The sequence below is a fragment of the Lissotriton helveticus genome, chromosome 2_1, assembly GCF_964261635.1.
Source record: "Lissotriton helveticus chromosome 2_1, aLisHel1.1, whole genome shotgun sequence".
In the NCBI taxonomy this organism is placed as follows: Eukaryota; Metazoa; Chordata; class Amphibia; order Caudata; family Salamandridae; genus Lissotriton; species Lissotriton helveticus.
This window is the reverse complement of record NC_136059.1, coordinates 895759027-895773102: the sequence shown is the minus strand read 5'-3', so window position 1 is coordinate 895773102 and position 14076 is coordinate 895759027.

The window sequence follows — 14076 nt, the reverse complement described above, 5'->3', positions numbered from 1 at the left end:
GGGCTTGAGCTCCGGTCGGCCGGCCCCGGGGTGCGCAAGCCCCCCATCCCGCAGGCCACCAGAGGGTCCGGGCGCTGGGGACGGGGCTCCACCGGTGCCCGGGGAGGCTCTCCCCAGCCTGGCTAGGGTTCGGAAGGTGGGACCGGACCTGGGGCTTGAGCTCCGGCCGGCCGGCCCCGGGGTGCGCAAGCCCCCTGTCCCGCAGGCCACCAGAGGGTCCGGGCGCTGGGGACGGGGCTCCACCGGGGCCCGGGGAGGCTCTCCCCAGCCTGGCTAGGGTTCGGAAGGTGGGACCGGACCCGGGGCTTGAACTCCATCTGGCCAGGCCCCGAGGGTGCTGGAGCCCCCTGTCCCGCAGGCCACCAGAGGGTCCGGGCGCTGGGGACGGGGCTCCACCGGGGCCCGGGGAGGCTCTCCCCAGCCTGGCTAGGGTTCGGAAGGTGGGACCGGACCCGGGGCTTGAACTCCATCTGGCCAGGCCCCGAGGGTGCTGGAGCCCCCTGTCCCGCAGGCCAACAGAGGGTGCGGGCGCTGGGGACGGTGCTCCACCGGGGCCCGGGGAGGCTCTCCCCAGCCTGGCTAGGGTTCGGAAGGTGGGACCGGACCCGGGGCTTGAACTCCATCTGGCCAGGCCCCGAGGGTGCTGGAGCCCCCTGTCCCGCAGGCCAACAGAGGGTGCGGGCGCTGGGGACGGTGCTCCACCGGGGCCCGGGGAGGCTCTCCCCAGCCTGGCTAGGGTTCGGAAGGTGGGACCGGGCCCGGGACTTGAGCTCCGGCCGGCCGGCCCTGGGGTGCGCGAGCCCCCCGTCCCGCAGGCCATCAGAGGGTCCGGGCGCTGGGGACGGGGCTCCACTGGAGCCCGGGGAGGCTCTCCCCAGCCTGGCTAGGGTTCGGAAGGTGGGACCGGACCTGGGGCTTGAGCTCCGGCCGGCCGGCCCCGGGGTGCGCAAGCCCGCTGTCCCGCAGGCCACCAGAGGGTCCGGGCGCTGGGGACGGGGCTCCACCGGGGCCTGGGGAGGCTCTCCCCAGCCTGGCTAGGGTTCGGAAGGTGGGACCGGACCTGGGGCTTGAGCTCCGGTCGGCCGGCCCCGGGGTGCGCAAGCCCCCCGTCCCGCAGGCCACCAGAGGGTCCGGGCGCTGGGGACGGGGCTCCACCGGTGCCCGGGGAGGCTCTCCCCAGCCTGGCTAGGGTTCGGAAGGTGGGACCGGACCTGGGGCTTGATCTCCGGCCGGCCGGCCCCGGGGTGCGCAAGCCCCCTGTCCCGCAGGCCACCAGAGGGTCCGGGCGCTGGGGACGGGGCTCCACCGGGGCCCGGGGAGGCTCTCCCCAGCCTGGCTAGGGTTCGGAAGGTGGGACCGGACCCGGGGCTTGAACTCCATCTGGCCAGGCCCCGAGGGTGCTGGAGCCCCCTGTCCCGCAGGCCACCAGAGGGTCCGGGCGCTGGGGACGGGGCTCCACCGGGGCCCGGGGAGGCTCTCCCCAGCCTGGCTAGGGTTCGGAAGGTGGGACCGGACCCGGGGCTTGAACTCCATCTGGCCAGGCCCCGAGGGTGCTGGAGCCCCCTGTCCCGCAGGCCAACAGAGGGTCCGGGCGCTGGGGACGGGGCTCCACCGGGGCCCGGGGAGGCTCTCCCCAGCCTGGCTAGGGTTCGGAAGGTGGGACCGGACCCGGGGCTTGAACTCCATCTGGCCAGGCCCCGAGGGTGCTGGTACCCCTCCGTCCTGCAAGCCGGTCAGGGGTCCGGGGCGCCCGGGACGGAGGGTCCACCGGGGGCCCAGGGGAGGCTCTCCCCGGCCCGGCCTAGGGTTCAGAAAGCCGGGACTGGGGCCGGGGACCGGGCCCGGGGCTTGAGCCCCATCCGGCAGGGCCCGGTGGTGCGGGAATCCCCCCTCCGTCCTGCAAGCCGGCCGGGGGTCGGAGGCGCCCGGGATGGAGGATCCATCAGGGCCCGGGGAGGCCTGAAGCCCCGGAGCCCTGCAGCCCCAGAGACCTGCAGCTCTGCAGCCCCCGGAGCCCTGCATCCCCAGAGCCCTGCAGCTCCGGGGCAGGCAGATTGGCGTCATTTCGGTCCCGGCCATCTGGTCGCCCCTCTCGCCTCGGCTATCTGGTCGCCCTGGAAGTCCCGATGAGGTGCCATTCGCCTCCCGGATCCCAGCGAGGGCTCCAGGAGGTCGGGTACTTTCGCGCCTTGGGTCCCCTCTGTCACCTCGCGTGCACAGATTGCAAGAAAGGGGGGTAATTTCCCTCCGGATTACTAGGGGCAGGGTACGCCCGGACACCCCTCCAGGGCTGGTGGTTCTCTGCCATGGGGACCAGATAGGCTATGCCTGGGCAACACCTCCCTAGGCCACCCGGGGCTTCCTTCCTCCAGGCCAACTGCATGTCAAATTGCCCAGGACGGGCTCCATGGCTCTTGGGCAGTCGTCCCCCGGGTGTCCGGGGCTCCATCCAGGCCGACGGCATGGCAGAGTGCCCGGGACGGGCTCCATGCGTCCCGGGCATTCGACCCCCGGGCGTCCGCGTCCGGGGCTCCATCCAGGCTGGACGGCATGGCAGAGTGCCCGGGTCGGGCTCCATGGTTTTCACGGTGGTCCTCCCCTGGGTGTCGGGGGGGGGGGCTCCAGGCCGACGGCATGGAAAAGTGCCCAGGACGGGCTCCATGGCTCTTGGGCAGTCGTCCCCCGGGCGTCCGGGGCTCCATCAAGGGCTGACGGCATGGCAGAGTGACCGGGACCGGCTCCATGCGTCCCGGGCATTCGTCCCCCGGGCGTCCGGGGCTCCATCCAGGCTGACGGCATGGCAGAGTGCCCGGGACGGGCTCCATGCATCCTGGGCATTCGTCCCGGGACGGGGACGGGGTGGGAAGAGTCCAGGCGGCTTCACCTCCATGCCCGGCCATCTGATCGCCCAGATTCCCTCGGCCATCTGGTCGCCCGGATCCCCTCGGGCATCTGGTCGCCCGCAACGCTTTCCTATGGGGCGACCAGATGGCCGAACTTCCCTGGAAGTCCCTATGAGGTACCATTCGCCTCCCGGATCCCAGCGAGGGCTCCATGAGGTCGGGTACTTTCACGCCTTGGGTCCCCTCTGTCACCTCGCGTGCACAGATTGCAAGAAAGGGGGGTAATTTCCCTCCGGATTACTAGGGACAGGGTACGCCCGGACACCCCTCCAAGGCTGGTGGTTCCCTGCCAGGGGGACCAGATGGGCTATGCCTGGGTAACACCTCCCTAGGCCACCCGGGGCTTCCTTCCTCCAGGCCAACGGCTTGTCAAATTGCCCAGGACGGGCTACATGGCTCTTGGGCAGTCGTCCCCCGGGCGTCCGGGGCTCCATCCCGGCCGACGGCATGGAAAAGTGCCCGGGACGGGCTCCATACGTCCCGGGCAGTCCTCCCCCGGGCGTCCGGGGCACCCATCTCCAGGAGGCCAACAGCATGGCAAAGTACCCGGGACGGGCTCCATGGGTCCCGGGCAGTCCTCCCCCGGGCGTCCGTGGCTTCCATCTCCAGGCCAACGGCAGGTCAAAGTGCCCAGGACGGGCTCCACGGGTCCCTGACAGTCCTCCCCCCGGGCGCCCGGGACTCCCTTTCCCAGGCCAACAGCATGTCAAAGTGCCCAGGATGGGCTCCACGGGCCCCGGGCGTCCGGGGCTCCCTTCCCCGGGCCCACGGCATTCCAGAGTGCCCAGGACGGGCTCCACGAGTCCCGGGCAGTCCTCTCCCGGGCGTACGTGGTTGTCCGACAGATTCGGGCGGATGTGCTTTTACGAACCGGATCGGAATCGGACCAAATAATAATAATCCACATTTGTAAAGTGCACAATCACCCGTAAGGGTCTCTAGGCGCTAGGGGCCGTCGGGAAGATTAAGCAAGCTATTGCCCAGAGTCACATGGTGCTGGGCTAATCTGCCGCCGGTGCCGGGGATCGAACCGTGATCCCCAGATTCCGGAGTCAGCCGCCCTAGCCGCGGCGCCAGCTATTGCCCAGAGTCACATGGTGCTGGGCTAATCTGCCGCCGGTGCCGGGGATCGAACCGTGATCTCCAGATTCCGGAGTCAGCCGCCCTAGCCGCGGCGCCAGCTATTGCCCAGAGTCACATGGTGCTGGGCTAATCTGCCGCCGGTGCCGGTGATCGAACCGTGATCCCCAGATTCCGGAGTCAGCCGCCCTAGCCGCGGCGCCAGCTATTGCCCAGAGTCACATGGTGCTGGGCTAATCTGCCGCCGGTGCCGGGGATCGAACCGTGATCCCCAGATGGGGATATCCCAACAATCTGGCATGGATACGGCCCGCCAGGACAGGTTTGGACACCCCTGATGTAACATAAAAAGATTACAAAGCAAGAAAATAACAGCCAATGGGACTGCAACCCATGACTGTCCTCTACCCCTAGGCAAAAGGGTGAGGAGCACTGTGAATGGGACCCTTGACATAGTTGCCCGTAAGGGGACAACTCCTGTGTAGAGGAAAAATGCAGTACAAAGTAGAAATGGGCCTAGAACCCATAAGGCGCACCCTGTGTGAGGGTGGCGTTGTAAATGTAACTGGGACTGTAACCCATGCAACGGTGCCCTGTGTAAGGGTGAAAACCATATGTAACTCATGTAGGCAAATGTATGTGGGCAAATGAGTTAGTACCCATTCCCATCCCTGTGTAGGGAATAATAGAGTGAGAAACTTAACCATGTAAATAGAACAAGCTCACGAAACCCACTAAGCAATCCCTTGCAAGATAATTGCATCAAAGCAGTTATGTGGGAAATCCAAAGTCCATGGTGACAGAGAAAGCTTGAGGTGAGCTAATCACAGGGAAACTGTGTGAAAATGTCATGCTTCTCAATAAGCGAAAACTTGTCTCTAGGCGATAATGGTGTGCGTGTCACTGTAATATTTCCCTAGGCAGACATTGACACATGAGATTCTTGTGCACCGGTTGGGGCTGTCAAAAACGAGATAATAATGGACTATATATAGAAAATCACCCCCTGTCCATGTAGTAAGTATTGTAGTGTTCGAGCGATGTGCCAGAGTTTCCAAGCACACGTGCATTGCTCAAAGTAGAAAGGAAATCCGAAGGCATACTTTTCCTTTAACAGGAAGGACCCGGAAGCGGTAGGAATACCTGAACCTTATCTGTATGTGGTCCGGAGTGAAAAGCTGAAAAGCAGTGGCACTAGGAATCCCACAACATGGCTAGTACCATTGCCATCCCAGTGTGTGGAAACGTAAGGTGAATGAACACACGGTAGATGCACAATAGTGCCCACAGACACAAAATGTACTTTAAGATGTACAGCACATCAGGCAAAGTTAATTTGTTCAAGTTCCACAGGAATGAAAGGTTCCAGTAATGACGTAGGGAGACGGTCCTACCTTATGCCCAAGTTCGCCTTGGGAAGGAACTCGGTATGAGAGACCTACCACTAGAGTCAGTAGGGTGACTCCTTCCCCGCACAGCAACCGGGCAAAGTGTGAATATGCCATGTTCGGCACCATTGCGTTGTGTTCAACTTTTCTATTGTGTGCAGATAACAGGGAAGAGCACCATAGCATTAAACATGGTGGTACATAGAATTTCGCAGTGCCGGGAGGCTCTCGGCACGCTACGCCACCTAGAAGTGTCACTGAAAGAGTTCTTTCACCGTGGAAGATCGTGACATCACTGAGGTTGGTTGAGGAGAATTGCACGGCATAAGTGATGAGGTAAAAATGCACGCGCTCTTTAACTGTAAAGTCATTAAGATTCTAAACCGCCAAGAAACTATTTAACGACCTCCCAAAAAACTGGCTCACTGATGAGTGAACAAATGTGACTCACCGGCAATGTTACATCGCTTGTCACATAAGCTCATCGTAGTCAGGCAAAAAAATGGCAAGGGAAAATGCTTCCTGTAAAAATAAAATGACACGTGAACATCTTGACTAGTACTTCACAGGAGATACTTCTTCATGTGAGTTGCCTAGGAGGCGGTCGGCACCCACAGCAGTTCGTAGGCGAAGTCTCACGCAGGTTCTTTTCTTGAACAATTGGGGGGTGGAAAACATAACAGACCCAAGGCAATGTCAGGCACAGTTTATACCTGTGAACGTCTTGTAAAATACACCATCTGTGAGACAACTTTAGTAGGGAGCAGGTGGGCATCTCCCAAATGTTGTAGCACTGTAGTAGACAATAGAAACCAGCAGCAAATACTGTATTGTAGAGAAGATACCTTTGCACTGCAACACTTGCTGTAGAAGTTAGTGTGAGGAAATTCACCAAGTTGTTCAGCAGAATGATGGTGGTCAAGATGACAGATTCACCTGTAGAAGGTTAAAAGTCCAAAGTACGTAGTGTGGATGAGCACAGCACGCCAGGGCTAGGGCTGTCCGATGGTGAGGACACTGGTGAGGCTGAACGGTGTAGGCTTCATCATACTTGTATTGTTGTCTTCTTTTCAGTGTAAGGCTTGTTTCATTCTTGTTGACGTCAGTGTTGTTCTGTGTGGAACACGTATGTTTCTTGTTCCCTTTTTTCTTTCCACTGTGGATACCTCCTTGTGGACTTTTTGTTGCACATCATATGTAGGCTGTAGTTCTGTTGTCTTCAGGTTCTCTTTTCTTGGTTAGGTCTCTGAAGAGTAGATGTAACACGTAGGTTCTTCACCAGCTCTTGGTTATAGGGCGGATAATGTCCCTTAAAGGCTTATAGTTGAGTATTCTTCCTCCACTTCTGTTTACAGTGGGCAATTCTGTTTTCAACAGAAATAAATCGATGTTCATTGATTGTCAAAAAACATGAACCCTGATTTTCACAAGTGCATGCCGTAGCATGCAGCTGTAATTTGAGCTTTTACTAGAAGCCCCTCGACTCAGACACTGGGCAGAGATGAAAGTTATCGAATTATGGGCACGGGGTGAACCTTGAGTCCATGTCCATGTTAATATATTGTCAACACTGGCGAGACTTAAAAACACACAAGAACAATGGGCACAAACCGTTATGAACAGAGCACTAGCAACAAATGAGTCCACATATAACCTTTATGACAAGTATTACATCAAAATACATGCCAACATTTGGAAGCAGAAAATGGACGGAGATTTAAAAAACTAAATTGGAAGACTTTTTTTCCCTTCCATCTCATATTGAAGTAGGGGTCATTTCATTTGGAAGAAAGCTACTATAAGTCAATTTTTTGGTTTAAACAAATCAGGAGTTTTCCATCGAACCTGGATGTAATGGCATATATGCATTATAAAGAGGGTTTTCCCAAAATGAGCACACTGCACAAAAGACAAGAAAACCATAACTCACACTGTAAACATCGTTTACAACGATGTTGATACATCGCATGCCATTACAACGCGGTCCTTACAACAACCGCATTGTTACAGCACATAAGTTTACAACGCAAGTCGTTACAACGACTTGCTGTAGAGGGCAGAAGGTGTTGGATTTTAAATCCAACACCTTCCCTCCTGTTGCACAGACTGGAGTTGGAATAGTAAATGATACTATTCCAAAATCCAGCACCCCCTCTTCAGCAAGTCGTTGTGATGACTTGCGTTGTAATGGTATTCGGTGTAACAACGCAGTCATTGTAATGACCGCGTTGTAATGGCATGCATCGTAAACACATGCGTTGTAACGTGGCCTATTCAACTCACATATCTGATTCAATCCTCTTGACTTCACTGTTGAAGGGACCGATGATGTTACAAATGTTGCAGAAACCCAGCTGTGCAAGTCACTTGCTGTCTATAGCATTGGATAAACCGCAATGCTTGGCCTTCAATGGAAGGCCATCCCCCTCAGCAAACAGACTTAGACTATAGGCAGCAGGGGGTTGCCACAGCCTGCCAGTCCCAGCACCCAACCTGCATCATGCAGCCAACCTCTGATGCTCAGAACTGAGTGCCCTGCACAGTAGGGATTGGCCACAGGGCCCCATCACACTGTGAATTGCCAACCCCTGTTGTGCATGGCCTTTTTACATGCGCAATGGGTGTTGGCAGCAGAGACTAAACTCAAATTTGTCAGGATCACCAAATCCTAAGGGCCAAGGAGGTTATTAGGGACTCAATGATGGTCCAGGACTCATGAATCTGACATAGAATCCACAAATCCTAATACGTATTTTATTGTCAGGTGGATCCCTTTAGGTCTTTTCAAATGGGCATCGGCTCATCCTGCCCCCTTAAGTCCTTGTGCTTCATAATTATGCAACATGTGTTTGGGACACCAAGTTAGGTTATGGAAGCAGCAACAGAACATTTTCTGTGACCACCAGCGAGACAGCTGTGAAGTAGTGTGGCTCACTGGTTAGAGGCGGCAGACCCGAGAGCAGAGGACGGCCCGGGACCAGGGTTCGATTCCCGGCGCGGCAGGTTTCTGGACCAGGGTCAGCGGACTTGATAATTCTCTCGCCTCGGTGCCCACTCTGATCAGCGATCACACTCGGCAACTCTGGGCATTAGCTTGCCTCATCTTCACTAACGGCCCCACCAGACCGCCGGGGATGCCTGGTCTCACCCTGGAGATACCCATTAAGGGACCATCTCTCAGGGAAGCCAGGAAGGGTTTCGCAGCGGTCGAAGCGCCTTGGGACCCTACGGGTAAGTAGTGCGCTATATAAATGCCTATACACACAGCGAGCAGCAGATTTGCAAATCTGCAATGGGCAACAGGAGAAAAGCTCCCTTGTCCCTTGCGGCCTTTAGTTTTTTTATATTGGATTTGCAAATTCACAAAGGATCCAGAAATTAATGGTTCAGATAGCCCTAAAATATAACTTATTCACACCCCGAACACAACACTTTTCTAAATGGTAATTTCTCAAAACCGACTGAATGGATTTACACCAAACCAATCAATCAACCAATCAATAGCCATTTATAAAGCTCACAGCTACCTCGACAGAGGTGTCCGGGCACTAAAAACTAGACTAAAGTGACAGATCAGCCAATAATACTGCCCCTGCTTAAAAAGTCAAGTTGTTAAGGCCTTTCTAAACTCATGTTCTGTTTCTATCAGGCACAAGTGGCTAGATAGTGCATTCCACAGTTTGGCGGGCCTTATCGTGAAGGACATGCCCCCTTGTTGGGTCTTGCCAAATTGTGGGATGCAGAGAAGTCGCAGGTGATTAGATCGCAGGGTTTGTTCATGTTGATACGGGCTGAGCCTCTGCCTGAGGTAGCCAGCGCCCCTACCGCTCGCGGATCGGAAGTCGAAGGTCAGCACCTTAACCTCTGTCCCTCTGGCCACTGGGAGCCAGAGTAGCTGTTTCAAGTGCGGAGAAATATGATTGAAGAAAAGGGATTAGCCTCGTTGCTGCGTTCTGGACCTTCTGTAGTCTGCAAATCAGATAGGCAGGCAACCCCAGGTAGATACTGTTGGCATAATCCAAGTGAGAGGTCACCAACGCATGGACTGTAATCCTATGGCTCTCCTCCAGCAGAAAATGTAAAAGTTTCCTGATGGTTCTCAGTTTCCCAAAACAGGCAGAAGAAATTTGCCAGACTTGCGCCGTAAAGGAGAGATCTGTCTTCCACCTGATTCCAAGATTTCTAGCTGAGTCGGTAGGCACAGATGGGGGACCCAGCTCTCCAGGCCACCAAAGGCACGAAATGGGGGGGTGCATGACTAAAAAACAAGACCTTCGTCTTATCTGCATTTAGTTTCAGACAATTTCCATTCATCCAGATTTAAATGTCTTTTAAACATTCCTTAAACGTATGGAAGACTGCAGTGGATTGTTATATAAAAGAGAACACCAACTGAGTGTCATCCGCATAGGAAACTATCTTCACCCCCCCCCATAAGTCAATAAGAGAAGCCAAAGGTGAAAGGTAGATATTAAAAAGTAGCGGGCTCAAGGCTCCCCGAGGCACTCCACACAATAGTGGCTTTAGTAAGGAGGAGAACAGAAAGAGAAAAACTTGTTGGGAGCGGTCTTCAAGAAACAACAAGATCCAGGCGAGTGCCACCCCCAAACACCAAAATGACTGAGTCTTTCCTGCAGGATTGAATGTACGACCGTATCAAAAGCTGCTGATAGTTCCAACAGTACTCTCACTTATTCAGTCACTTCTATCAAAGCTGTCGTCGTGCTGTGACCAAAGCCTCACTGAGAAGGACGCTGGCTTCTACAAAGTCGGCTAGTTGTTACTGAGCCAGTTTCTCCAAGATTTTAGTGGGTGCAAATAGCAGGGAAATTGGTCGAAAGTTGCTGAGCACTTCAGAGTCAGCATTAGCATTCTTCAACAATGGTAATAAAACCATCTGTTTCGAAGGGGCCGGAAAATTGCTGGTTTTAACTGAAGAATTCCAGATTGTGTTCAGTACGGGATTTTGCCACGGGCCATTGATCTAAAGAACTGAGAAGGGCAAGGGTCCCCCAGAGAGCCCGATTAACATTTCAGAAGTTCAACCAAGCACAGGCACACCCCTTAGTAAACTTTGATTGATGGCTATGCATGAAACCTGCCATGAAGAACCCAAAGTGGATGAACTTGTTTGGAAGGTTTTGTGAATCTGTCAAACACTGCCAAAGTTAGTAAAAAAAAGAAAAAAGTGCCATTTACAAACTGCATTAATAATAAGAGCTGTGCTAATGCTGCTGGTGAGTTTTAGCATATATATATATATTCCTACGTCAAGTTTCTCCACTGGTCCGCTGCAATCAGGGTGGGTGCTTTTATCCAGTCGCTAGAGGGGGACTCGCGAATAATACTGCACAGCAACTTCAAAAAGGATTCTGGAGCACTTGTGGGGTACTTCAAGATTTTTATTCATTGGAATAATGTTGTCATGACTCGTTTCGGCGTACTCGCCTTCTTCAAATGCCATACGATGAATTCAGCTTGAGACAATGCTTAATATAGGCGGAAATGCCGTGTCGACCATCATTATTGGTCGGCCCTCGGCGAATGAGTAAGGCAGATTCACAATGTTTTGGTATTCCGTCACTCCTTCCCTCATGACCTCGACATCCTATCCACATTTCGATTAGTCTTGTATGCGGGCCCCAATGCCCCATTCGCTTGCAGCCTTGTTGGTTCTTGGATGAATGCCATGTGGTCCCTTGCAGAGGATTTCAGTAAATTACTGAATAAATATTAATTGGGTCCCCTCAATTTTGTACCTGTATAGTCATAACACCATTGTACCTGGTAAGCCGTGTAGTGTTCTGAGGCAACCCATTGCCTCAGCCGCTGGATGTAATTGTGGGAAAACAACCGTAGGTGTTGGGCCAATGACTCTGCATCCTTGAGTTTAGATAACTAACGCCCTCATGTGGTTGACGGAGAATCCCAACAGCGACAGTGGCAGCAGTCTGAGATTATCTTCATTTGTTAACTTTCACCACTGGGCCACTGGACTCATAGCTCGTGCTTCTATCCAGTCACGAGAGGGGCACTCGTGAATAATGCTGCACAGCAACTTCAAAAAGGATTCTGGAGCACTTTCGGGGTCCTTCAAGATCTTTATTCATTGGGATAATGTTTGCATGATACGTTTCGGCGTACTCACCTTCTTCAAATGCCATACAATGAATTTAGCTTGAGACACTGCATAATATAGGCTGAAATGCCGTGTCTATCAACATTATTGGTCGACCCTCGGCCAATGAGTGAACCAGATTCACAATGTTTTGGTATTCCGTCACTCTTTCCCTCGTGACCTTGTCATCCTATCCACATTTTAATCAGTCATGTATGCGGGCTCCAATGCCCCATTCACTTGCAGCCCCATTGGGTCTTAGATGAATGTCATGTGGTCCCTTGGAGAGGATTGTGGTAAATTAATTGGTTCCCCTCAATTTGGACCTGCATGGTCATAACACTACTCTATTGGGTAGGCCGTGTAGTATTCTTAGGCAAATCCTCGCCGCAGCCACTGTTGTGGGATAACAATTGTAGGTGTTGGTCCAATGACTCGCATCCTTGAGTTAAGATAACTCACGCCCTATGTGGTCGACGGAGAATCCCAACAGCGATGGTGCCAGCAGTCTGAGATTATCTTCCTTCATCAACTTTTCCCACTGGTCCACTGCACTCAGGGCTGGTGCTTCTATCCAGTTGCGAGAGGGGGACTCACGAAAACTGCTGCACAGCAACTTCAAAAAGGATTCTGGGGCACTCGTGGGGTCCTTCAAGCTCTTTATTCATTGGAATAATGTCAGCATGATGCATTTCGGCATACTCGCCTTCTTCAAATGCCACACGATTAATTCAGCTTGAGACACTGTATACTATAGGCTGAAGTGCTGTGTTGACCATCATTATTGGTCGGCCCTCGGCCAATGAGCAAACCAGTTTCACAACTGTCGGTCACCAGTAGGTTGTTATAATTAGGACCAAATTTTCCATTGGAAAAGCATTTTTTGTTTGACAATAACTATAACTTTGGCTTGCGTCACCCTCTTTACGTGATTCGCGTTTTAAAACTGATGACATTGCAAGCCTACTCATGATGCTGTGGTTTTATGTTGATGTCCCTCAAGCTAGAACGTATGAAAATCTCAAAATTAAGATTGTATGATACTTTCAGATGGCGCGCCAATGCACCACCCTCACGCCACCCTTCTTACATGATTCGCGTCCTGACCCTGATGACGCCGCCATTTCATGTTGCTTCTTTGTTGAGTCAGATTGAGTTAAAACATATGTAATATGATAATTTATCACTATGGTGATTTAATACATTATGCCGGTGAAGTGATCGTGATTGCATTTCTGCCGATTTATATGAGAATCCTTTTCAAAGGTATTCCAAGATGGCGCGTCGATACACTAAGCCCCACTTCACTGCTAATACTCAAATCATGTCATGACGCAATGACGCATCTCAATCCAGTATAACTGTTTGAACATGCCATGCCGAGGCAGGCCTTGCTGCTGCTGGTTACCATACCGTAACCGGGAATACTGTACTCGTAGGGTTAGTGTTACTCTTTGTCCTCAGCACGACAGATCCTGCCTGGGGGGTTGTTTTTCTCCAATACCTTCAATAATCTTGTGGCCTCGCATTGGTGCCTCCATGAGGTCACTCGTGTTCCTTTACGTTTCCCCTTGTTTCCTTCTTTCTCCTTAATATAGTGCATGTTCTTGGAGACAAGATCGGTAGACTGTCTTTTGCTTATGGCCTTATTATGTTATGCCTTATGACTTTACCCACGCTATTGTGTTAATGGACTTCTGTCCATATCGGGTCACTGATATTTCTTTGCTTCCGAAATGTATGTTTTTATAATGTGGATCGTTTGACCCGCTTAAGGGATGGTTTTATCTTATGCCTTGCAATTTAAACCGGCAACAGTGTGACTATGTACATATGTTTATACAGGGTCACTTACGATTCCTAACCCCACTGCTAACATACTGTGTGGTTGTGTAAACTGGATCGGTAGCTCGCCCTTTGGGTAGGGCCTCAATTTAAGCCATCTGACAATACCCGCGATATTGTGGCATTGTACATGTGTCTACATAGAGTTACCCATGGTTTCTCACTCTGTACTGTGTGATTTGTTAACAATTTGGATTAATAGACCGCTGTTTGGTATGACTCTTTTCTATGCCATCTTACATTAGGTATTACATATCCTTGCGTTTGTTACAAGCTGAATAGTTGGGCTAAAATGGAAGTCCTATTCACCAATTCCTGTCTTCCTCTATATGATAGACTTAAATCTATAGAGGCTAGACTAGCGCATCTTGAGCATCTCTTACCATCAACCCATGCCAAGGACACTGTGCTGGAAAACAGAGACAATGGGACTCCAGAGAGACCACTAACCAATGCGCACGTTGCGACAAATGTTATTACAAGGGGCAGAGGGGAGGTAAATGGCGGGAGTGAAGGAACTAAGGACACTAATCTAGTACTATTGTCAAAGGAGGGTGGTATGATGTCTAAAACAGCAAGAATAACAGGCCCTCCTGCCCCCTTAAGGGGTGTTGGGATCGGAGATACATCAAAGTCAATACTACCGTCTATAGATCTCCCCCCTGAGTCGACACCATATGTTGTGGTGTTGGCCGGGGTTCCTGTATTAAGCGAAGGCAAAGACGAGACATTTATCGATCTT